Below are 27,447 nucleotides of genomic sequence, written 5' to 3' on the forward strand. Positions count from 1 at the left end.
TACTACACTGTAATTGTATGTCCCTGCCTCAGCTGTATTAGGTATATGACTACCGCTCCCAGCATACTCTTACTACACTGTAATTGTATGTCCCTGCCTCAGCTGAATTAGGTATGACTTCTGCTCCCAGCATACTCTTACTACACTGTAATTGTATGTCCCTGCCTCAGCTGTATTAGGTATATGACTACTGCTCCCAGCATACTCTTACTGCACTGTAATTGTATGTTCCTTACTTCAGTGTAAATGTATGTCCCTGCTTCAGCTGTATTAGGTATATGACTACTACTCCCAGCATACTCTTACTACACTGTAATTGTATGTCCCTGCCTCAGCTGTATTAGGTATGACTACTACTCCCAGCATACTCTTACTAAACTGTAATTGTATGTCCCTGCCTCAGCTGTATTAGGTATGACTTCTGCTCCCAGCATACTCTTACTACACTGTAATTGTATGTTCCTTACTACAGTGTAAATGTATGTCCTTGCTTCAGCTGTATTAGGTATATGACTACCACTCCCAGCATACTCTTACTACACTGTAATTGTATGTCCCTGCCTCAGCTGTATTAGGTATGACTACTACTCCCAGCATACTCTTACTACACTGTAATTGTATGTCCCTGCCTCAGCTGTATTAGGTATGACTTCTGCTCCCAGCATACTCTTACTACACTGTAATTGTATGTCCCTGCCTCAGCTGTATTAGGTATATGACTACTGCTCCCAGCATACTCTTACTACACTGTAATTGTATGTCCCTTACTACACTGTAATTGTATGTGCCTTACTACACTGTAATTGTATGTCCCTGCCTCAGCTGTATTAGGTATATGACTACTGCTCCCAGCATACTCTTACTACACTGTAATTGTATATCCCTTACTAAACTGTAATTGTATGTCCCTGCCTCAGCTGTATTAGGTGTATGACTACTGCTCCCAGCATACTCTTACTACACTGTAATTGTATGTCCCTGCCTCAGCTGTATTAGGTATATGACTACTGCTCCCAGCATACTCTTACTACACTGTAATTGTATGTCCCTGCCTCAGCTGTATTAGGTATATGACTGCCGCTCCCAGCATACTCTTACTACACTGTAATTGTATGTCCCTTACTACAGTGTAATTGTATGTCCCTGCTTCAGCTGTATTAGGTATATGACTACCACTCCCAGCATACTCTTACTACACTGTAATTGTATGTCCCTGCCTCAGCTGTATTAGGTATATGACTACCACTCCCAGCATACTCTTACTGCACTGTAATTGTATGTCCCTGCCTCAGCTGTAGTAGGTATATGACTACCACTCCCAGCATACTCTTACTGCACTGTAATTGTATGTCCCTGCCTCAGCTGTATTAGGTATATGACTACCGCTCCCAGCATACTCTTACTACACTGTAATTGTATGTCCCTGCCTCAGCTGTATTAGGTATATGACTACTGCTCCCAGCATACTCTTACTACACTGTAATTGTATGTCCCTTACTACAGTGTAATTGTATGTCCCTGCTTCAGCTGTATTAGGTATATGACTACCACTCCCAGCATACTCTTACTACACTGTAATTGTATGTCCCTGCCTCAGCTGTATTAGGTATATGACTACTGCTCCCAGCATACTCTTACTACACTGTAATTGTATGTCCCTGCCTCAGCTGTATTAGGTATATGACTACTACTCCCAGCATACTATTACTACACTGTAATTGTATGTCCCTGCCTCAGCTGTATTAGGTGTATGACTACTGCTCCCATCATACTCTTACTACACTGTAATTGTATGTCCCTGCCTCAGCTGTAATAGGTATGACTACTGCTCCCAGCATACTCTTACTACACTGTAATTGTATGTCCCTGCCTCAGCTGTGTTAGGTATATGACTACTGCTCCCAGCATACTCTTACTACACTGTAATTGTATGTCCCTGCCTCAGCTGTAATAGGTATATGACTACTGCTCCCAGCATACTCTTACTACACTGTAATTGTATGTCCCTGTCTCAGCTGTGTTAGGTATATGACTACTGCTCCCAGCATACTCTTACTACACTGTAATTGTATGTCCCTGCCTCAGCTGTATTAGGTATGACTACTACTCCCAGCATACTCTTACTACACTGTAATTGTATGTCCCTGTCTCAGCTGTATTAGGTATGACTTCTGCTCCCAGCATACTCTTACTACACTGTAATTGTATGTCCCTGCCTCAGCTGTATTAGGTATGACTACTACTCCCAGCATACTCTTAATACACTGTAATTGTATGTCCCTGCCTCAGCTGTATTAGGTATATGACTACTACTCCCAGCATACTCTTACTGCACTGTAATTGTATGTCCCTTACTACAGTGTAAATGTATGTCCCTGCTTCAGCTGTATTAGGTATATGACTACCACTCCCAGCATACTCTTACTACACTGTAATTGTATGTCCCTGCCTCAGCTGTATTAGGTATGACTACTACTCCCAGCATACTCTTACTACACTGTAATTGTATGTCCCTGCCTCAGCTGTATTAGGTATGACTTCTGCTCCCAGCATACTCTTACTACACTGTAATTGTATGTCCCTGCCTCAGCTGTATTAGGTATATGACTACTGCTCCCAGCATACTCTTACTACACTGTAATTGTATGTCCCTTACTACAGTGTAATTGTATGTCCCTGCTTTAGCTGTATTAGGTATATGACTACCACTCCCAGCATACTCTTACTACACTGTAATTGTATCTCCCTTACTACAGTGTAATTGTATGTCCCTGCCTTAGCTGTATTAGGTATATGACTACCGCTCCCAGCATACTCTTACTACACTGTAATTGTATGTCCCTGCCTCAGCTGTATTAGGTATATGACTACTACTCCCAGCATACTCTTACTACACTGTAATTGTATGTCCCTGCCTCAGCTGTATTAAGTATATGACTACTGCTCCCAGCATACTCTTATTACACTGTAATTGTATGTCCCTGCCTCAGCTGTATTAGGTATATGACTACTGCTCCCAGCATACTCTTACTACACTGTAATTGTATGTCCCTTACTACACTGTAATTGTATGTCCCTGTCTCAGCTGTATTAGGTATATGACTACCGCTCCCAGCGTGCTCTTACTACACTGTAATTGTATGTCCCTTACTACACTGTAATTGTATGTCCCTGCCTCAGCTGTATTAGGTATATGACTACTGCTCCCAGCATACTCTTACAACACTGTAATTGTATGTCCCTTACTACACTGTAATTGTATGTCCCTGCCTCAGCTGTATTAGGTGTATGACTACTACTCCCTGCATACTCTTACTACATTGTAATTGTATGTCCCTGCCTCAGCTGTATTAGGTATATGACTACTGCTCCCAGCATTCTCTTACTACAGTGTAATTGTATGTCCCTGCCTCAGCTGTATTAGGTATATGACTACTGCTCCCAGCATACTCTTACTACACTGTAATTGTATGTCCCTGTCTCAGCTGTGTTAGGTATATGACTACTGCTCCCAGCATACTCTTACTACACTGTAATTGTATGTCCCTGCCTCAGCTGTATTAGGTATATGACTACCGCTCCCAGCATACTCTTATTACACTGTAATTGTATGTCCCTTACTACAGTGTAATTGTATGTCCCTGCCTCAGCTGTATTAGGTATATGACTACTGCTCCCAGCATACTCTTACTACACTATAATTGTATGTCCCTGCCTCAGCTGTATTAGGTATATGACTACTGCTCCCAGCATACTCTTACTACACTGTAATTGTATGTCCCTGCCTCAGCTGTATTAGGTATATGACTACTACTCCCAGCATACTCTTACTACACTGTAATTGTATGTCCCTGCCTCAGCTATATTAGGTATATGACTACTGCTCCCAGCATACTCTTACTACACTGTAATTGTATGTCCCTGCCTCAGCTGTATTAGGTATATGACTACTACTCCCAGCATACTCTTACTACACTGTAATTGTATGTCCCTGCCTCAGCTGTATTAGGTGTATGACTACTGCTCCCAGCATACTCTTACTACACTGTAATTGTATGTCCCTGCCTCAGCTGTGTTAGGTATATGACTACTGCTCCCAGCATACTCTTACTACACTGTAATTGTATGTCCCTGCCTCAGCTGTAATAGGTATATGACTACTGCTCCCAGCATACTCTTACTACACTGTAATTGTATGTCCCTGCCTCAGCTGTGTTAGGTATATGACTACTGCTCCCAGCATACTCTTACTACACTGTAATTGTACGTCCCTGCCTCAGCTGTAATAGGTATATGACTACTGCTCCCAGCATACTCTTACTACACTGTAATTGTATGTCCCTGTCTCAGCTGTATTAGGTATATGACTACCGCTCCCAGCATACTCTTACTACACTGTAATTGTATGTCCCTTACTACAGTGTAATTGTATGTCCCTGCCTCAGCTGTATTAGGTATGACTACTGCTCCCAGCATACTCTTACTACACTGTAGTTGTATGTCCCTGCCTCAGCTGTATTAGGTATATGACTACTACTCCCAGCATACTCTTACTACACTGTAATTGTATATCCCTGCCTCAGCAGTATTAGGTATGACTTCTGCTCCCAGCATACTCTTACTACACTGTAATTGTATGTCCCTGCCTCAGCTGTATTAGGTATATGACTACCGCTCCCAGCATACTCTTACTACACTGTAATTGTATGTCCCTGCCTCAGCTGTATTAGGTATGACTTCTGCTCCCAGCATACTCTTACTACACTGTAATTGTATGTCCCTGCCTCAGCTGTATTAGGTATATGACTACTGCTCCCAGCATACTCTTACTGCACTGTAATTGTATGTTCCTTACTACAGTGTAAATGTATGTCCCTGCTTCAGCTGTATTAGGTATATGACTACTACTCCCAGCACACTCTTACTACACTGTAATTGTATGTCCCTGCCTCAGCTGTATTAGGTATGACTACTACCCAGCATACTCTTACTACACTGTAATTGTATGTCCCTGCCTCAGCTGTATTAGGTATGACTTCTGCTCCCAGCATACTCTTACTACACTGTAATTGTGTGTTCCTTACTACAGTGTAAATGTATGTCCTTGCTTCAGCTGTATTAGGTATATGACTACCACTCCCAGCATACTCTTACTACACTGTAATTGTATGTCCCTGCCTCAGCTGTATTAGGTATGACTACTACTCCCAGCATACTCTTACTACACTGTAATTGTATGTCCCTGCCTCAGCTGTATTAGGTATGACTTCTGCTCCCAGCATACTCTTACTACACTGTAATTGTATGTCCCTGCCTCAGCTGTATTAGGTATATGACTACTGCTCCCAGCATACTCTTACTACACTGTAATTGTATGTCCCTTACTACACTGTAATTGTATGTCCCTTACTACACTGTAATTGTATGTGCCTTACTACACTGTAATTGTATGTCCCTGCCTCAGCTGTATTAGGTATATGACTACTGCTCCCAGCATACTCTTACTACACTGTAATTGTATGTCCCTTACTAAACTGTAATTGTATGTCCCTTACTACACTGTAATTGTATGTGCCTTACTACACTGTAATTGTATGTCCCTGCCTCAGCTGTATTAGGTGTATGACTACTGCTCCCAGCATACTCTTACTACACTGTAATTGTATGTCCCTGCCTCAGCTGTATTAGGTATATGACTACTGCTCCCAGCATACTCTTACTACACTGTAATTGTATGTCCCTGCCTCAGCTGTATTAGGTATATGACTGCCGCTCCCAGCATACTCTTACTACACTGTAATTGTATGTCCCTTACTACAGTGTAATTGTATGTCCCTGCTTCAGCTGTATTAGGTATATGACTACCACTCCCAGCATACTCTTACTACACTGTAATTGTATGTCCCTGCCTCAGCTGTATTAGGTATATGACTACCACTCCCAGCATACTCTTACTGCACTGTAATTGTATGTCCCTGCCTCAGCTGTAGTAGGTATATGACTACCACTCCCAGCATACTCTTACTGCACTGTAATTGTATGTCCCTGCCTCAGCTGTATTAGGTATATGACTACCGCTCCCAGCATACTCTTACTACACTGTAATTGTATGTCCCTGCCTCAGCTGTATTAGGTATATGACTACTGCTCCCAGCATACTCTTACTACACTGTAATTGTATGTCCCTTACTACAGTGTAATTGTATGTCCCTGCTTCAGCTGTATTAGGTATATGACTACCACTCCCAGCATACTCTTACTACACTGTAATTGTATGTGTCTGCCTCAGCTGTATTAGGTATATGACTACTGCTCCCAGCATACTCTTACTACACTGTAATTGTATGTCCCTGCCTCAGCTGTATTAGGTATATGACTACTACTCCCAGCATACTCTTACTACACTGTAATTGTATGTCCCTGCCTCAGCTGTATTAGGTGTATGACTACTGCTCCCATCATACTCTTACTACACTGTAATTGTATGTCCCTGCCTCAGCTGTAATAGGTGTATGACTACTGCTCCCAGCATACTCTTACTACACTGTAGTTGTATGTCCCTGCCTCAGCTGTATTAGGTATATGACTACTACTCCCAGCATACTCTTACTACACTGTAATTGTATATCCCTGCCTCAGCTGTATTAGGTATATGACTTCTGCTCCCAGCATACTCTTACTACACTGTAATTGTATGTCCCTGCCTCAGCTGTATTAGGTATATGACTACTACTCCCAGCATACTCTTACTACACTGTAATTGTATGTCCCTGCCTCAGCTGTATTAGGTATGACTTCTGCTCCCAGCATACTCTTACTACACTGTAATTGTATGTCCCTGCCTCAGCTGTATTAGGTATATGACTACTGCTCCCAGCATACTCTTACTGCACTGTAATTGTATGTTCCTTACTACAGTGTAAATGTATGTCCCTGCTTCAGCTGTATTAGGTATATGACTACCACTCCCAGCATACTCTTACTACACTGTAATTGTATGTCCCTGCCTCAGCTGTATTAGGTATGACTACTACTCCCAGCATACTTTTACTACACTGTAATTGTATGTCCCTGCCTCAGCTGTATTAGGTATGACTTCTGCTCCCAGCATACTCTTACTACACTGTAATTGTATGTTCCTTACTACAGTGTAAATGTATGTCCCTCCTTCAGCTGTATTAGGTATATGACTACCACTCCCAGCATACTCTTACTACACTGTAATTGTATGTCCCTGCCTCAGCTGTATTAGGTATGACTACTACTCCCAGCATACTCTTACTACACTGTAATTGTATGTCCCTGCCTCAGCTGTATTAGGTATGACTTCTGCTCCCAGCATACTCTTACTACACTGTAATTGTATGTCCCTGCCTCAGCTGTATTAGGTATATGACTACTGCTCCCAGCATACTCTTACTACACTGTAATTGTATGTCCCTGCCTCAGCTGTATTAGGTGTATGACTACTACTCCCAGCATACTCTTACTACAGTGTAATTGTATGTCCCTGCCTCAGCTGTAATAGGTGTATGACTACTGCTCCCAGCATACTCTTACTACACTGTAATTGTATGTCCCTGCCTCAGCTGTATTAGGTATATGACTACTGCTCCCAGCATACTCTTACTACATTGTAATTGTATGTCCCTGCCTCAGCTGTATTAGGTATATGACTACTGCTCCCAGCATACTCTTACTGCACTGTAATTGTATGTCCCTGCCTCAGCTGTAATAGGTGTATGACTACTGCTCCCAGCATACTCTTACTACACTGTAATTGTATGTCCCTGCCTCAGCTGTATTAGGTATATGACTACTGCTCCCAGCATACTCTTACTATACTGTAATTGTATGTCCCTGCCTCAGCTGTATTAGGTATATGACTACCACTCCCAGCATACTCTTACTGCACTGTAATTGTATGTCCCTGCCTCAGCTGTAGTAGGTATATGACTACCACTCCCAGCATACTCTTACTGCACTGTAATTGTATGTCCCTGCCTCAGCTGTATTAGGTATATGACTACTGCTCCCAGCATACTCTTACTGCACTGTAATTGTATGTCCCTTACTACAGTGTAATTGTATGTCCCTGCCTCAGCTGTATTAGGTATATGACTACCGCTCCCAGCATACTCTTACTACACTGTAATTGTATGTCCCTGCCTCAGCTGTATTAGGTATATGACTACTGCTCCCAGCATACTCTTACTACACTGTAATTGTATGTCCCTTACTACAGTGTAATTGTATGTCCCTGCCTCAGCTGTATTAGGTGTATGACTACTGCTCCCAGCATACTCTTACTACACTGTAATTGTATGTCCCTGCCTCAGCTGTATTAGGTATGACTTCTGCTCCCAGCATACTCTTACTGCACTGTAATTGTATGTCCCTGCCTCAGCTGTATTAGGTATATGACTACTACTCCCAGCATACTCTTACTGCACTGTAATTGTATGTCCCTTACTACAGTGTAAATGTATGTCCCTGCTTCAGCTGTATTAGGTATATGACTACCACTCCCAGCATACTCTTAGTACACTGTAATTGTATGTCCCTTACTACAGTGTAATTGTATGTCCCTGCCTTAGCTGTATTAGGTATATGACTTCTGCTCCCAGCATACTCTTACTACACTGTAATTGTATGTCCCTGCCTCAGCTGTATTAGGTATATGACTACCGCTCCCAGCATACTCTTACTACACTGTAATTGTATGTCCCTGCCTCAGCTGTATTAGATATGACTTCTGCTCCCAGCATACTCTTACTGCACTGTAAATGTATGTCCCTGCTTCAGCTGTATTAGGTATATGACTACTGCTCCCAGCATACTCTTAGTACACTGTAATTGTATGTCCCTTACTACAGTGTAATTGTATGTCCCTGCCTTAGCTGTATTAGGTATATGACTACCGCTCCCAGCATACTCTTACTACACTGTAATTGTATGTCCCTGCCTCAGCTGTATTAGGTATGACTACTACTCCCAGCATACTCTTACTGCACTGTAATTGTATGTCCCTGCCTCAGCTGTATTAGGTATATGACTACTGCTCCCAGCATACTCTTAGTACACTGTAATTGTATGTCCCTTACTACAGTGTAATTGTATGTCCCTGCCTTAGCTGTATTAGGTATATGACTACCGCTCCCAGCATACTCTTAGTACACTGTAATTGTATGTCCCTTACTACAGTGTAATTGTATGTCCCTGCCTTAGCTGTATTAGGTATATGACTACCGCTCCCAGCATACTCTTACTACACTGTAATTGTATGTCCCTGCCTCAGCTGTATTAGGTATGACTACTACTCCCAGCATACTCTTACTGCACTGTAATTGTATGTCCCTGCCTCAGCTGTATTAGGTATATGACTACTGCTCCCAGCATACTCTTAGTACACTGTAATTGTATGTCCCTTACTACAGTGTAATTGTATGTCCCTGCCTTAGCTGTATTAGGTATATGACTACCGCTCCCAGCATACTCTTACTACACTGTAATTGTATGTCCCTGCCTCAGCTGTATTAGGTATGACTACTACTCCCAGCATACTCTTACTGTACTGTAATTGTATGTCCCTGCCTTAGCTGTATTAGGTATATGACTACCGCTCCCAGCATACTCTTACTACACTGTAATTGTATGTCCCTGCCTTAGCTGTATTAGGTATATGACTACCGCTCCCAGCATACTCTTACTACACTGTAATTGTATGTCCCTGCCTCAGCTGTATTAGGTATATGACTACTGCTCCCAGCATACTCTTACTACACTGTAATTGTATGTCCCTTACTACACTGTAATTGTATGTCCCTTACTACAGTGTAATTGTATGTCCCTGCCTCAGCTGTATTAGGTATATGAATACTGCTCCCAGCATACTCTTACTACACTGTAATTGTATGTCCCTGCCTCAGCTGTAATAGGTATATGACTACTGCTCCCAGCATACTCTTATTACACTGTAATTGTATGTCCCTTACTACAGTGTAATTGTATGTCCCTGCCTCAGCTGTATTAGGTATATGACTACTTCTCCCAGCATACTCTTACTGCACTGTAATTGTATGTCCCTTACTACAGTGTAAATGTATGTCCCTGCTTCAGCTGTATTAGGTATATGACTACCGCTCCCAGCATACTCTTACTACACTGTAATTGTATGTCCCTTAGTACAGTGTAATTGTATGTCCCTGCTTCAGCTGTATTAGGTATATGACTACCACTCCCAGCATACTCTTACTACACTGTAATTGTATGTCCCTGCCTCAGCTGTATTAGGTATGACTACTACTCCCAGCATACTCTTACTGCACTGTAATTGTATGTCCCTGCCTCAGCTGTATTAGGTATATGACTACTGCTCCCAGCATACTCTTACTGCACTGTAATTGTATGTCCCTTACTACAGTGTAAATGTATGTCCCTGCTTCAGCTGTATTAGGTATATGACTACAACTCCCAGCTTACTCTTACTACACTGTAATTGTATGTCCCTGCCTCAGCTGTATTAGGTATGACTACTACTCCCAGCATACTCTTACTGCACTGTAATTGTATGTCCCTGCCTCTGCTGTATTAGGTATATGACTACTGCACCCAGCATACTCTTACTACACTGTAATTGTATGTCCCTGCCTCAGCTGTATTAGGTATGACTACTACTCCCAGCATACTCTTACTGCACTGTAATTGTATGTCCCTGCCTCAGCTGTATTAGGTATATGACTACTACTCCCAGCATACTCTTACTACACTGTAATTGTATGTCCCTGCCTCAGCTGTATTAGGTATGACTACTACTCCCAGCATACTCTTACTGCACTGTAATTGTATGTCCCTGCCTCAGCTGCATTAGGTATGACTACTGCTCCCAGCATACTCTTACTGCACTGTAATTGTATGTCCCTGCCTCAGCTGTATTAGGTATATGACTACCACTCCCAGCATACTCTTACTACACTGTAATTGTATGTCCCTTACTACACTGTAAATGTATGTCCCTGCCTCAGCTGTATTAGGTATATGACTACTACTCCCCGCATACTCTTACTACACTGTAATTGTATGTCCCTGCCTCAGCTGTATTAGGTGTATGACTACTGCTCCCAGCATACTCTCACTACACTGTAATTGTATATCCCTGCCTCAGCTGTATTAGGTATATGACTACTACTTCCAGCATACTCACACTACACTGTAATTGTATGTCCCCGCCTCAGCTGTATTAGGTATATGACTACTGCTCCCAGCATTCTCTTACTACAGTGTAATTGTATGTCCCCGCCTCAGCTGTATTAGGTATATGACTACTGCTCCCAGCATACTCTTACTACACTGTAATTGTATGTCCCTGCCTCAGCTGTAATAGGTATATGACTACTGCTCCCAGCATACTCTTACTACACTGTAATTGTATGTCCCTGCCTCAGCTGTATTAGGTATGACTACTGCTCCCAGCATACTCTCACTACACTGTAATTGTATGTCCCTGCCTCAGCTGTATTAGGTATATGACTACTACTCCCAGCATACTCTTACTACACTGTAATTGTATGTCCCTGTCTCAGCTGTATTAGGTATATGACTACTGCTCCCAGCATACTCTCACTACACTGTAATTGTATGTCCCTGCCTCAGCTGTATTAGGTATATGACTACTACTCCCAGCATACTCTCACTACACTGTAATTGTATGTCCCTGCCTCAGCTGTATTAGGTATATGACTACCGCTCCCAGCGTACTCTTACTGCACTGTAATTGTATGTCTCTTACTACACTGTAATTGTATGTCCCTGCCTCAGCTGTATTAGGTATGACTACTGCTCCCAGCATACTCTTACTACACTGTAATTGTATGTCCCTGCCTCAGCTGTATTAGGTATATGACTACTACTCCCAGCATACTCTTACTACACTGTAATTGTATATCCCTGCCTCAGCTGTATTATGTATATGACTACTGCTCCCAGCATACTCTTACTACACTGTAATTGTATGTCCCTGCCTCAGCTGTATTAGGTATATGACTACTGCTCCCAGCATACTCTTACTACACTGTAATTGTATGTCCCTGCCTCAGCTGTATTAGGTATATGACTACTGCTCCCAGCATACTCTTACTACACTGTAATTGTATGTCCCTGCCTCAGCTGTATTAGGTATGACTTCTGCTCCCAGCATACTCTTACTACACTGTAATTGTATGTCCCTGCTTCAGCTGTATTAGGTATATGACTACTGCTCCCAGCATACTCTTACTACACTCACTGTAATTGTATGTCCCTTACTGCACTGTAATAGTATGTCCCTGCCTCAGCTGTATTAGGTATATGACTACTGCTCCCAGCATACTCTTACTACACTGTAATTGTATGTCCCTTACTGCACTGTAATAGTATGTCCCTGCCTCAGCTGTATTAGGTGTATGACTACTGCTCCCAGCATACTCTTACTACACTGTAATTGTATGTCCCTGCCTCAGCTGTATTAGGTATGACTTCTACTCCCAGCATACTCTTACTGCACTGTAATTGTATGTCCCTTACTTCACTGTAATTGTATGTCCCTGTCTCAGCTGTATTAGGTATGACTACTACTCCCAGCATACTCTTACTGCACTGTAATTGTATATCCCTTACTTCACTGTAATTGTATGTCCCTGCCTCAGCTGTATTAGGTATATGACTACCGCTCCCAGCGTACTCTTACTACACTGTAATTGTATGTCCCTGCCTCAGCTGTATTAGGTATGACTACTGCTCCCAGCATACTTACTACACTGTAATTGTATGTCCCTGCCTCAGCTGTATTAGTTATATGACTACTACTCCCAGCATACTCTTACTACACTGTAATTGTATATCCCTGCCTCAGCTGTATTAGGTATATGACTACTGCTCCCAGCATACTCTTACTACACTGTAATTGTATATCCCTGCCTCAGCTGTATTAGGTATGACTTCTGCTCCCAGCATACTCTTACTACACTGTAATTGTATGTACCTGCCTCAGCTGTATTAATTATATGACTACTGCTCTGAACAATTAACCTATACCCCTTTTACACCGGAGCTACAACCCGGGTTATTGCAGGGGTAACCAGGGCAGCTCCTTGGTGTAAACAGGGAGAGAGTTGGATCGCCGAGTCGAGTGACCCGGCAATCCAAACCAGGTAAAGAGCATGGTATAACATGGGCATAGCCCGTGAAACCCTGCTCTGTGTACGGCGCACTCCGGGTCTTGATGACCTGCAGTGCGCCACAAGCCGGCCGATTGGTCTGGCTTCTGTGGCGCTTGGAGATGACATCATCTCCAAGCGTACACTTTCATGCCGGAAAATTCGGGTCTATGTAGACCCAAACTGCAGTGTGAGTGGCACTGACTCTGGAATATCCCGAGTCGGCACCGGTTAAATTCCGGGTCTCATCCGGATTGGAACCCTATTCCATCTCCGGGTCAGACCCGGAAATTTGGTGGGAAAGGGGTATTAGAAGTAATGTTAGATTATGTAGTTTATCACTGCATAGTGTCTGTAGCTGATGGTTTTGAATTTAGTTTTCTATGTTTTTGTTAGCTTCTAGATATAAAGACCCAGATGCTAGATGAATGGTATGTGCTATTTGTTTATATAAGGTAATTTATTGCTGGCAATATTAGTGGTAGTGTTGTGGGGGTAGCTAGTAATCAGTGGCCTCACATTCCAGGTCTCCTATGTAAGGTTCATAGTAAGGCCGCAAAACACAAAACCGCTTTTATCACTTTATTTTAGTAAAAATAATGTTAATAAATAGAGCCCTAAGTCTTATATCATCTAGCTCCAACCACTGTCTTATTTATTATTTCATTTATGCTCCCACCACATCTCCACTTTTATTATACTGAATAATAAACTTGTTTTACGTACACACTGTTCCCACACTGTACCTCACATTTCTGGGAATCTGCACTCTTACATTCTTTCTACTTTCAACTTTTTCTTCCCCTAGTTACATCATCCTTACCATGACCTTGTTTTTTCAACTCCCACCTTCACTCAGTGTCTACCTAATCTTTTGTTCTGCCCCTTGCTTCCACCTTTATCCTTTCCCCCTTGTCTCCTCCACTTCCTCTTCCCCTTATCTCCTCTCCTCTGTTTGTCTTCCTCCCTATCTTCTCCCATTACTCCACTTTCATTCTCTTATACTCCACCGGGATCCTACTACCTCACTGCTAATCCCTCCTCCCACCCCCCTCTCCATGTCACTTCTCCCCACATCCATCCACATATCATTAAGCTCCCTTCCTGCCCACCTTCTACAGGCTCCCCTTCTAGCACTGGAGACCGCACCATTGCTACACTCTATTCATCCAGGTTCCCCAAATTAATCTCACCTCCACGCTATAGCAACCCTGATAATCTCATTCAAATCTCTCCAACAAACTTTGTCCCTCTATCCTGTGCCCTCTGGAATGCCAGGTCAGTCTGTAATAAACTGTTCCCCACCCATGACCTTTTCATCTCCAACTCCCTGAATCTCCTAGCCATTACTGAAACCTGGATTTTACCCTCTGACAGCACTTCTCCTGCAGCTCTCTCCTCTGGGGGCCACACCTTTTCCCACACCCCATGACCTGGGGGTCGCTATGGTGGTGATGTTGGAGTACTTCTATCCCCTGGTTACTCATACCAACCCATTCCTGCTGAACCTTCCCTTACAATCTCTACAATTGAAGTCCATGCTATACGCCTCTTCCACCCAGTACACCTCCGAGTAGCTGTCATTTACCGTCCCCCTGGCCCTCCCTCCAAGTTCCTTGACACCTTTGCTTCCTGGCTCCCTCACTTTCTCTCCTCAGACGTTCCCTCCATTATCCTTAGTGACTTCAATATTCCAATTGATATCCCCACTGAATCCTCTGCCTCCAAACTCCTCACCCTCACATCTTCACTTGGTCTCTCCCAATGGACCTCCTCACCCTCCCATGTGAGTGGCCATATGCTTGATTTGGTCTTCACTCACCAATGTGATATTTCTGATCACTCAAATTCCCCTTTCCCACTCTCTGACCATCACCTTCTCTTTTTTTAACCTGTCCCTCTCTCCTTCCCCTCCTCTACCTCCAAAAGCCACCATCATTAAGCGTCACATTGACGCTATCAACACTGTTTCCTTTTCTTCCCTGCTTGACTCACTTCTCTCCCCTATCCTCTTTCTCTCCTGCCCTGAACAAGCCACTTCCCTATACAACGCTTCCCTTACTTCTGCTCTGGACTCTGTTGCCCCTACGATCACTACTCTCACTCGTAGATCCACACTACAACCCTGGAATTCCAAATGCACCAGATACCTGCAAAAGTGTTCTCGAACTGCCGAGCGACAGTGGAGAAGATCACGCTCTAAGGCAGATTTTCTCAATTTCACATTTATTCTCTCATCCTACAGTGCTGCTCTCTCCCTCTCTAAACAGTCATATATCAAGATCCTCATCTCCTCTCAGTCCTCTAATCCTCAGCGTCTCTTCACCACTTTCAACTCCCTCCTTTGTCCACCCCCTCGTCTCCCCTCCTTGATCTCTGCCCTTGAGTTTGCTACCTACTTTACATCTAAAATTGATTTCATATGTCAGGACATCACTAACAATATTAGAAATGAACCTCTATATACCCCTGCCTATACCTTCTGAAAACCTTCCTATAAACCTCTAAAGACAACGCTAATTGCGTATGCAGTATGACCGCAAATAAAGACAGGAGTGGAATCTGTGGTTCCAACGCACAAGTATTATTCAGGTAAAAGTACAGTCAGTTACACGCAATCTATACATACATAATTTAGGCGTAAAAAGGAAATAATACAGACCCAAGTACAGTATACATACGCTGCACCTCCGGACCCAGAGATAGACCTCAGACTAGAGACCCCTAGTACATACAACCTTCAGCATGGACTCCTAAACCAGTATATGGGCACATGTATTTATTCCCCCCAGACTAAAGCAGGACAAAGCGAAATTTCCTGCTGATATCATTGGTTCCCAGAGGAGAAGCATATGTAATGACACATTTAACAGGTTGTTTCAAATAGACTTTCCCTGCCTCTAACAGCCGGAGTCTTTCTGGTAATGCCTCCTGTAACATTTCATCAGCTAAACATTTTGGTGCTTGTAAGTTCTGCGATCCGTAACTTGAGTTTGCATGATGCGATCTCTCCACTGATAACACCGGGATGCTGTAAAAAGCGTATGCATCAGAACGAGACCAAACACACCTTGCTTATCATATATAATACCTTAGTTATCAAAAACCTTTATTTCTTAGCATTTAAACTAACTTAACCAACTTGAATCATACATTTTGATGCTTATGGAACCTTATGTGTGAATATGAAATGTGTGAGTATTCGGGGTTTGATATAAAGACATATTTAATGTGTGTGTGAGGATAAGTGCCTTGTCTCTAACATTTTAGCATGCTGGGCCAGATAGTTCTACATGTCCTGTCAGCAGGCCCTCCCACCTTTCCTGTGTCATTGCAGGAAGCTTGCTTATTTATTCTAGCCAGACCACCCGTAGTGAACAAACACTATGCAGGAAATTTATCTACCCAAGCCAGTTGTCACCTGGCCACTTGCTTCATATGATAATGGTCACAGATGCCTTTGCATGATGCTAATGGTATTATCGCCACATGTACTAAAATGTGAGTTTATCTAAAATGGCGCTTAGGCGACCATTCGCAAAATGGTGTCTTGCGATCGCATTTCTAAAATGGAGTCTTGCGGCCAGTCGCAAGATGGCATCGCTGTGATTGAATTTTAAACTGAACTTGTCTTACTCAATTATTCAGCTTCGACATCATATCCAACCAGTCCCCCAGATTCCACCTCCTCCTTTCCCAGATCACCCCTCCCCATCAACTTTACCAACTGTATCTGGAGAGGAAGTCATGGCCCTCATCTGATCCTCTCCCCTTCCACCTCCTCTCTTGATCCTATCACCGCCCGCCTACTCCGCTCTCTCTCTCTTTCTGCCTGCTCCCATCTTGCCCACCTCATTAACCTCTCCCTCTCATCAGGCACTGTTCTTTCTGCATTCAAGCATGCCCTTGTCTCCCTCATTCTTAAATATCCTACCCTTGATCCTAACATTCTCTCTAACTACCGACCCATCCCTCTCCTCCCTTTTACCTCCAAACTCCTTGAGCGGATTGTCTACAAATGCCTTACCACTTTTCTTTCCTCCCACTCCCTCCTTGACCCTTTTCAGTCCGGCTTCCTTTCTCTCCACTCCACCGAAACTGCCCTCACAAAAGTCAGCAACGACCGCATCACTGCCAAATCCAAAGGCCACTACTCTCTTCTCATTTTCCTTGATCTCTCTGCTGCTTTTGACACTGTGGACAACCCTCTTCTGCTGCATATCCTGCACTGCCTTGGTCTATGTGACACTTCCCTCTGCTGGCTGTCATCCTACCTCTCTGACAGGTCCTTCTCAGTTTCCTCTCCTGACTCCTCTTCCCCCCCACAGCCTCTAACAGTAGGTGTTCCCCAAGGTCCCATTCTTGGACCACTCCTATTTTCCCTCTATACTTCCTCTCTAGGTGAACTCATCAGCTCTTTTGACCTCCATTATCATCTTTATGCTGATGATACTCAAATCTACCTTTCCTCCCCTGATCTCTCCCCCTCTCTTCTGAATCGTATCTCTGTGATCTCTTACTGGATGTCCCTGCAATTTCTTAAACTTAACATGTCTAAGACAGAGCTGTTCATCTTCCCACCCTCCCACATAACCTCATTTCCCACTATTTCTTTATCAATTGATGGAATAACTATCTCATCTAGTCCCAAGGTGTGCTGTCTTAGAGTTATCCTGCACTCATCCCTCTCCTTCAAACCACATATCCAGAACCTCTCACAGTCCTGTCGTTTCCATCTCAAAAATATTTCTAAGATCAGACCCTATCTCACCCAGGATGCTACTAAAACCCTCACACACTCACTGGTCATCTCCAGATTGGACTACTGTAACCTCCTCCTATCTGGCCTCCCCAAATCCCCTCTCTCTCCTCTCCTCTCCTCTCCTGTATATCCTTAATGCTGCTGCATGGCTTATCATCCTCTCCAAATGCTCTACAACTGCCTCCCCTCTCCTACAAGCCCTCCACTGGCTCCCCTTCCCTTTTAGAACCCAATTTAAGGTTCTCATGCTCACTTACAATGCGCTCACCCAATCTTCTCCCATATACATCTCTGATCTCATCTCCCTTCACTCTCCTCTTCGTTCAACTAATGCACGCCACCTTTCATGCCAGCTGATTACTTCCTCCCACTCCCGCCTCCAAGACTTTGCCTGTACTGCTCTCCACCTCTGGAACTCTCTCCCACTCCCCATCAGACTCTCCACCTCTTTGCAATCCTTCAAATGGTCTCTTAAGACCCACTACTTCATCAGAGCCTTCCAGCTATCATTCTAACTCCTTGCTACATGCTCCTTCCTCCCCATCTACCCCATCTGTGTTACCCCTGTTTGTCTTCCCCTCCCTTGTAGAATGTAAGCTCTCACGAGCAGGGCCCTCTACCCTCTTGTGCTTCTCCCTACTATAGTTTCATTTACTTACTCACCACTAGGGCACCTAACACTTGGTGCTTATGCTCTGTTGCTTATCTGGGTGTTATGGTCGCTAATGTAGCAATATATATTATCCATGTCCTCGTCCTGTAGTGTATTGTTCTGTAAGTCGCTTGTCTACAACTTGTTTATGTACTTTGTAAGGCGCTGCGGAACATTTGTGAGGACATATAAATAAATGATAATAATAATAATGCTGTGCTACTGTACGTGGTGCTCCAGACTATGGGGTCTATTTACTAAGCAGTGTTAGGAGACAGAGTGCAAAGTGATAAGGTGCCAGCCAATCAGCTCCTAACTGTCATCTCACAGGCTGTGTTTGAAAAATGACATTTGGGAGCTGATTGGCTGGCACCTTATCACTTTCTTATCACTTTGCACTCTGCCTCCTAACACTGCTTAGTAACTAGACCCCTATATGTGTACTATTAGACCCAAAGGACATAGTTAGAATGTACAGTGCTGTACAGGTAACTCCATGTGATTATGCTTTTTCTACCTAACCAATTTATTTTTTCCCATTAGAAATCCAAGACTGTTGATGGGGTGGAGATCCTGGGTCACATTATTGGGGATGCAGCCTATCCTTTACGGCGCTGGCTGATGAAGGCTCCACGCAACATGTACAGTTGGGCCCATAACAAATTGCATTTACCCACACCCTGAGTTCAGCCAGGATGGGCGCTGAGAATGCCTGATGTGGACCTGACGATGATGGCTGACATTGTAGCTGCGTGTTGTGTACTGCACAACATCTGTGAGCTTAGGAAGGAACAATTTCTGCCATGGCGGACTGTGCAGGAGTCAGATTGTGACCTATGTCGGGGACCATAGCTGTAGTGTAGAACAGAGTCAGGCAGCTCTAACAGCCAAACTTCCCTCACTAGTTACTGGAGCTACAGAAAGGCAAATGTCTGGTTTAAAAATAAAAATGGTTTATTTTTCGGTTCAACCTGTTTATAAATTTGAACTTCAACACACAGTACAATGTATGTGGTATATTATTCTAGGTATACGGTCAGGAAGCCGGCGGTCAAAATGCAGACCGCCGGCTTCCCGATAGTGTAATCCTGGGATTTAATATATGCATCGAAATACCGATGCCAGAACACCGACCCTGTCATCACAATCGTCCACGACGGGTAAGTAGAACACAGCCTGGGGATGGGGGGGGTTTAAGTTTAGGGACCCCCAGGGGAATTTAGGGTTAGGCACCCCCCTGTGGAAGGTTAAGGTTAGGCTAGGGAAAGGGGGGGGGATTAGGGTTGACCAACCCCCAGGAGGGTTAGGTTTAGGCACCCCCGGGGGGAGGTTAGGTTTAGGCACCCCCGGGGGGAGGTTAGGTTTAGGCACCCCCGGGGGGAGGTTAGGTTTAGGCACCCCTGCGGGGAGGTTAGGCTTAGGCACCACTAAAAGAGGGTTAGGGTTAGGGCGGGAAAGGGTTAGGAATAGTAAAAATACTCACCTTGTCGGAATCTTCACTGTTCTGTCTTCCGGCGTCGATATTACTTCTGCCGGGCTTAGGTCCGGCCGCATCTCACACTGATATCATTATTCTAAAGGGTTTTGAGTATACATTTTAAAATTGTAAACATATAAAATGTAACATAGCAAAATACTACATTCAAAATAGCCTGTTTTTAGTTAAAGCATTCCCTACTTACAGGATAAGTACATGTTATAACAAGCGTAAAATCCACATAAATATGTAAAACATAAAACATTTTAGCACCAGAAGACATAGAACTTAGGCAAAATATTTTAAAACCAAAATGCAGAGTTATGGTAAATTCCTGCACTCAGGATAATCTGGATTTTCCTGGCTTTCAGGAAGTTGACTATGGTCATAGTAATGGGCCTGATTGTATGAGGTAGATTTGGGTAGTGTGGACCCTACTGTTGTGGTGGGACTGTGACCTGGGCTTGACGGTGACTAAACATTCGCTCTAGAAACTCCATCTGAAATTGCTGGGATTTCCTTTGGCGGTCATATGATTCCTTACTGTGACGATCCAGCGTGCCCATGAGCTGGGTAACACATGAATACGGCATATCACGCTCTGCCTGCAGAAACCTGTCTAGACGAGCGACTTCCTGTGCGGACATTGCAGCGTCCATTTCCTGCCATTTTTCATACAGGACACTTGTCATAACTCGGGCAGCTTGTTCTGTGTTATTGGGTCTTTTTGTCTTTGGCGGAACCGTACAGTATATACTATGGAAATAATAAACAATGATTCATCAGTGAGCGTATATAAGATAAGCAGTGGTGTTAGATAACGTGTTTGTGGCCTTCCTCCTCCTCCTCCTCCTCCTCCACACAAGCTACAGTACACTCTGCTACACAAATTGTTTTACTCTGTAGAATTATTATTTGAACTGTATGAATTGATCATTGTGTGTCTGTTTAACAAATGAATTTACAGTGGAGAACTGCCAGTCGGGTAGTTATCTATGAAAACTAATTGGTTACCATGAGCACCTTATCCGCTGGCACGCCTGTCCACCTTGTCACTGCATCATACATGTAATCCAGGGTGTTATGTTGTATCTTAATCTAATACTTACTATTTCTGCATAAAGTTGGGGTTTCGGCATTTCTGGGCATCACACTGGCACCAGCCTGTGTCTCAACAACCACCTCAATGCTTGGTGAAACGCTGTCATCATGGGCGCAGAATCTTGCGGAATGCTGTCATCTGGTAGTAACAGTGGCGAGGATGGGCATGCTTGTGTGAGGTAGATGGGCATGCTTGTGAGGCTGATGGGCATGCTTGTGAGGCGGATGGGCATGCTTGTGAGGCAGGTGGACATGTTTGTGGGAGGATGATGGGCATGCTTGGGAGGCTGATGGGCATGCTTGGGAGGCTGATGGGCATGCTTGGGAGGCTGATGGGCATGCTTGGGAGGCTGATGGGCATGCTTGTGAGCTTGATGGGCATGCTTGTGAGGATGATGGGCATGTTTGTGTGAGGATGATGGGCATGCTTGTGAGGTAGATGGGCCTGCTTGTGAGGATGATGGGCATGCTTGTGTGAGGATGATGGGCATGCTTGTGAGGCTGATGGGCATGCTTGTGAGGCTGATGGGCATGCTTGTGAGGCTGATGGGCATGCTTGTGAGGCTGATGGGCATGCTTGTGTGAGGATGATGGGCATGCTTGGGAGGATGATGGGCATGCTTGTGAGGTATGATAAAAAAATATATATTCTGCGCTATGGATGTTATTTTGAAAGCAGCTCCTAATAAAATAATTTCAATATGTAACAAATAAAGAGCGCTTGTGAATAAACATGTATGAATGTAACGCAATACCTGTTAAAAAAAAAAAAAAAAAAAAGGGATTAGTAAAAGATGTTTAAAACCCTTTTTTAATTTTAGGAAAGTCCATAATTGACATCAGGGTTCCGATAACATGCCTTGCAGTGCGGTGTGATACTGGAGTCAGACGTGAAAAACTAACTGTCTCTCCCTATATCTGCCTACCTTTAACGGCTTCCGCTCCGTCCGGCTGGTTCCCTGCACGGGGTGATCGTCTTCTTCGTCCGTGTAAACGGCCCGATGCTGCAAAGGTGCAGTGTGATGACGTCACTATGTCTCTGCTGTGTGTCAGATGTGCGCTAAAACCAACGCGTTTCAGGCTCCTGGCCCTTTTTCAAGGATAGCGTTCCATCCTGTGTGTTCCATTTTATTGAAAGATTTTTTACAACAAAGTGAAACAATGAAAAACAAGTTCTTGAAAAAAGGATATGATGAACAGAAATTACAAGAGGCCTTAGAAGAGATATCGCTTAAAGAGAGGAAGGATACACTTTTATATAAAGAACGCAATACAAAGGAGGATTTCAATATAGCCTTTGTCACACAATTTAATAGTCAACATCATGTAATTGAATCTATATTGAATAAGCATTGGCATATATTGCTTCTGGACAATAAATTGAAATCAGTCATTCCAACAAAACCAAAAATGATTTACAAAAAAGCATGCAACCTCAAGCATCAATTGGTGAAAAGTCATACTCATTTAAATAATTTAGCCAACTTTGGGAACAAAAAGAAAGGTCATTTTTTCTGTTTGAACTGTTTACCATGCAAAACTTTAAGAAAACAATCGACACAACCATTAACTGGATTCAAATCAAATGTATCAAATAAGAGTTACAAAATTATGGATACTATCACTTGTGATACAGAAGCAGTAATTTATTTACTTGAATGTCCCTGTGGATTCCAATATATTGGTCAGACAAAAAGAAAACTAAAAATAAGAATTGCTGAGCATATTTTCAACATCAAGAAAGGTTTACAGACACATAGCGTGTCCAAACACTTTCTAGACCATCACAACCGAAATCCCTCTGGTTTGTCATTTATGGGCATACAGAAAATCTGCCCTAACTGGAGAGGAGGTGACATTTCAAAAGAATTGAGAAAAAAGGAAACAAAATGGATTTTCTGGATGCAAACCTTGCAACCTGCAGGTTTAAATATGGATATAGAGATAAATGCTTTCCTTTAAATACCTATTAATCTATTAATTCTATACATTGCTTAAATTTCTCTAATTTTTACATCACTTTTTATAATATAATACCATTCTCATAATAAAAACACAAAAACGCAATACCTTAATTTTTATTTATTTCTAAAAGGAAATTATACCTAATTATACCTAATTATAGAATTAGGTTTTTAATTGAATCAATTAAATCTTTCAATAAAATGGAACACACAGGATGGAACGCTATCCTTGAAAAAGGGCCAGGAGCCTGAAACGCGTTGGTTTTAGCGCACATCTGACACACAGCAGAGACATAGTGACGTCATCACACTGCACCTTTGCAGCATCGGGCCGTTTACACGGACGAAGAAGGCGATCACCCCGTGCAGGGAACCAGCCGGACGGAGCGGAAGCCATTAAAGGTAGGCAGATATAGGGAGAGACAGTTAGTTTTTCACGTCTGACTCCAGTATCACACCGCACTGCAAGGCATGTTATCGGAACCCTGATGTCAATTATGGACTTTCCTAAAATTAAAAAAGGGTCTTAAACATCTTTTACTAATCCCTTTTTTTTTTTTTTTTTTTAACAGGTATTGCGTTACATTCATACATGTTTATTCACAAGCGCTCTTTATTTGTTACATGCTTGTGAGGTAGATGGGCATGCTTGTGAGGATGATGGGCATGCTCATGAGGTAGATGGGCATGCTTGTGAGGATGATGGGCATGCTTGTGAGGTAGATGGGCATGCTTGTGTGAGGATGATGGGCATGCTTGTGAGGTAGATGGGCATGCTTGTGAGGTAGATGGGCATGCTTGTGAGGATGATGGGCATGCTTGTGAGGATGATGGGCATGCTTTTGTGAGGCTGATGGGCATGCTTGTGAGGTAGATGGGCATGCTTGTGAGGATAAATAAATAAAGAAGGAGCGCATGTAAGGAGATGGTGGAGAAATGAGGAAACGACAGAGAATATAGTATCTATCTCATTTCCCCGCCATCTCCTTACAAGCGCTCCTTCTTTATTTATTTATCTATTTAACACCAAATTTACCGGAGCTGCTAAATTAACTTAGCGTGGCACACACATAATTAATAGATGCTTGTGAGGATGATGGGCATGCTTGTGAGCAGGGCTGCCATCAGAAATCGTGGGGCCTGGTACTGACAAAGAAGGCAGGGGCCCCCCGGGGAATGGCACAGAGGTGGGTGGAGCTGTGTATAATGTGGGTGGAGCTACACAGGGGGGTTGGACATCAATTAGTGCATAACCAGTTTAAAAATTCTCAAAGTTTGGGGTGGGGAAGACAGGATGGGCATGGGTGGCACAGGGCTGGGAAGGCTCGACTGGGAGAGCACAGGGAAGGGTGGACTGGGGGGTGCACAAGGCAGGGAAGTCTGGACCTTAATTGGGGGGCACAGGGCAGGGAAAGCTGGCTGGACTAGGGGGGCATGGAAGACTAGGTACACTAGGGCAGAGGCACAGGTCAGGGAAGGTTGGACTGGGGAGGGGGATTGGGCAGGGAAGGAAGGCTGTTTAGGGTGAGCACAGGACAAGGAAGGCTGGCAGAAGTAGAGGAGCATGGGGCAGGAAAGGCTGGAGTAGGGGAGCATGGGGCAGGGAAGGCTGGCTGGAGTAGGGGAGCATGGGGCAGGGAAGGCTGGCTGGAGTAGGGGAGCATGGGGCAGGGAGGGCTGGCTGGAGTAGGGGAGCATGGGGCAGGGAAGGCTGGAGTAGGGGAGCATGGGCACAGTGAGGGCTGGCTGGAGTAGGGGAGCATGGGGCAGGGAAGGCTGGCTGGACTAGGGGAGCACGGGGCAGGGAAGGCTGGAGTAGGGAAGCATGGGGCAGGGAAGGCTGGCTGGACTAGGGGAGCATGGGGCAGGGAAGGCTGGCTGGACTAAGGGAGCATGGGGCAAGGAAGGCTCGCTGGACTAGGGGAGCATGGGGCAGGGAAGGCTGGCTGGACTAGGGGAGCATTGGGCAGGGAAGGCTGGCTAGAGTAGAGGGTTAGAGCAGGGAAGGCTTGCTGGTTTCTTGCACTAGGTGGAGGGGCACAGAGCAGGGAATCCTACCTTTCTTCAGAGGGCCCGGGGGAGACAGGGCAGATATAGAACGGGAGGCGGGGAGACACAGCGCCGCCGACGGTATGTGAAATATGACGCTCTCTGAGAGCCAATCACAGCTAGCAGAGTGGCTGCAATGGCTGCTCCTGATTGGCTGCCGGTCCGCGAGCTATAATGTCTTGCGGCTGGCACTAGATTTCAAATACCGCTGGCGGCACTGTGTGTCCGCGGCTGATGATTCATATATTCTGTGCTGCTGTCACCCAGGCCTGTGCTTTCTCTGGGCCTGGGACTCCGGGCCTGGCAGTCTCCCCCTGATGGTGACCCTGCTTGTGAGGCAGGTGGGCATGATTGTGAGGCTGATGGGCATGCTTGTGAGGTTTATGGGCATGCTTGTGAGACTGGCACACTGCTGGTGGTTTTCTGAGGCATATGGCCGGCTGCATTCTCCTGCTGCTAAGATGGATGACAGGCTGACAGGTGTACATTAAGCTGTGTCTGAAAACACGGGCACATATGTCATAGTATTGCCACTCTAAGTGGGCAGCTCCACTTCTATTTCCACTGTCATGCACTTTCATAAAAATGTTCTGAGTGCCTTAAGTTTATATACCAGTCCTACGGAAGCCTCGGGATTCCAGGATCTTTGATCTACTTTTGTAGATAAGTGTCTTTCACTGTGCTGTCATCTGTCATCTTCTTATTTCCTCCTGGTCCCTTATGGCCAGCAACTCCCCCATCTCTTCATCACTCCAAATGGACATTGCTGTGGTGGTGTTATGGTATATTACACCCGTTTAATACAGGAATGCCGCCTCTGTTGTTTGCAGTGTGCTGAGCGTGTGTCCAGGGCTGTGGCTGCTGACATCATCAAAGGAGACAGAGGAACATCAAATCATCGCTGTGTCCTGAGTCCAGGGTTGTATCCATTCATACTGCACATCACCCGGCTTGTTTCCGAGTTCAACCCTGCTCGATTGCAGGGTTGAAATGTGAGTCACCGGACCCAACAATATTTCTGGTGGTACGTTCACACTGCACCTCGACCAAGCAATATCCTGGGTTACTTTTGCAATGTGAAAGGGATCTAAAAGTCTTCTCATGTTCTTGCTCATGCAGTGGCTCAGTGTTCTAGCTGATGTGTACTCTGCTCATGGGATTCAAACCAGTGATGCAGGATTCCAAACCTGGGACATCACCACAACTATGTGCAGTGTTATTTATATTACCTATAATTTTTACTCAGACTGAATGATAACATTGGTAAAAGTCTCACCCAGCTTCGGCATGCGCAGTGGCCAAACATCGACCCGCTCGTGAATCAGGCCCAGAGCACCCAGGGATAGTGGGTGATGGTTGGTATGCTCAGTCAGGTGTCCTAAGTTGGAATGTTGCACCTTAAATGAATAAACACGGTGCAACATCAACTATAAACAACAGCCTTCTGCAGGATCATCTACCACAATCTACTAACAGTTGATCTACCTACTGGGGGCCTTTTGTCAATGTCATCCATCTTCCATAGAAGACTCTAAAAATCAGTCACCACATTTGGGAAGCAGGGACTACTACTGTCACTAGAGCACATCCATGGAGCATTGAGGAAGAGAAGACACCTAGTCAGCATCCAAGATAGAGAGATGAGGAAGAGAAGATGTCTTCCTCATCTCTTCTTGTCTTCCTCGTGTCTTGGATGCTGACTACTGTCCCTAGAGGAAGAGAAGACACCTAGAGTCCCTGCTTCCCAGGTGTGGTGACTTCTATTTTAGTGTCTTCTATGAAAGATGGATGACATTGACAAAAGGCCCCCATAGGCAGATCACCTGTTAGTAGATTGTGGTAGATGATCCTGCAGAAGCCTGTCATTTACTGTTGATGTTGCACCTTAAATAAATAAACACATGGTGCAACATTGCAATTTAGGACACCAACCATCATCCACTAGCTCTGTGCCGTTGGGAACTCAGCCAGACGTTCGAACCAGGATCTTGATCATCACCAGTAGTAAACCTGGCAGCCATTCAGCATGACCAAGGCTAGGGTGAGACTTTTCCTATTGTCATCATTCCGTCTGGGAGAGAATTACAGGTAAAATAAATAACACTGGTATTGGGATTCAAAGCAGGATTTCCTTGGTCATCGCCAGAAGTAATCCTAGCAGTCATTCAGCTGAGCACCGCATGACCAAGTACTTAGTGAGACTTTTACTAATACTATCATTCAGTCTGGAGAAAAATTACAGGTAATAT

General features: G+C 44.2%; 1 long non-coding RNA gene across 3 annotated transcripts in view; it reads left to right on the forward strand.

Annotated features, from left to right (window-relative positions):
- The window catches only part of LOC148522725 (uncharacterized), a 91,353-nt gene extending 71,787 nt beyond the window's left edge, over window positions 1-19,566 (forward strand). For 2 of the 3 annotated variants that reach the window (XR_015878514.1, XR_015878515.1), the window contains exon 3: window positions 19,151-19,566. This is a non-coding gene — a long non-coding RNA (uncharacterized LOC148522725). Of the gene's footprint in view, window positions 1-13,589; window positions 13,625-19,150 lie in introns of all 3 variants that reach the window. The other variant, XR_015878516.1, reaches the window with a different exon arrangement.
- The last annotated feature ends 7,881 nt before the right edge of the window (window positions 19,567-27,447 follow it).

Source organism: Taudactylus pleione, unplaced genomic scaffold (assembly GCF_031769625.1).
Source record: "Taudactylus pleione unplaced genomic scaffold, aTauple2 ptg000141l, whole genome shotgun sequence".
NCBI lineage: Eukaryota > Metazoa > Chordata > Amphibia > Anura > Myobatrachidae > Taudactylus > Taudactylus pleione.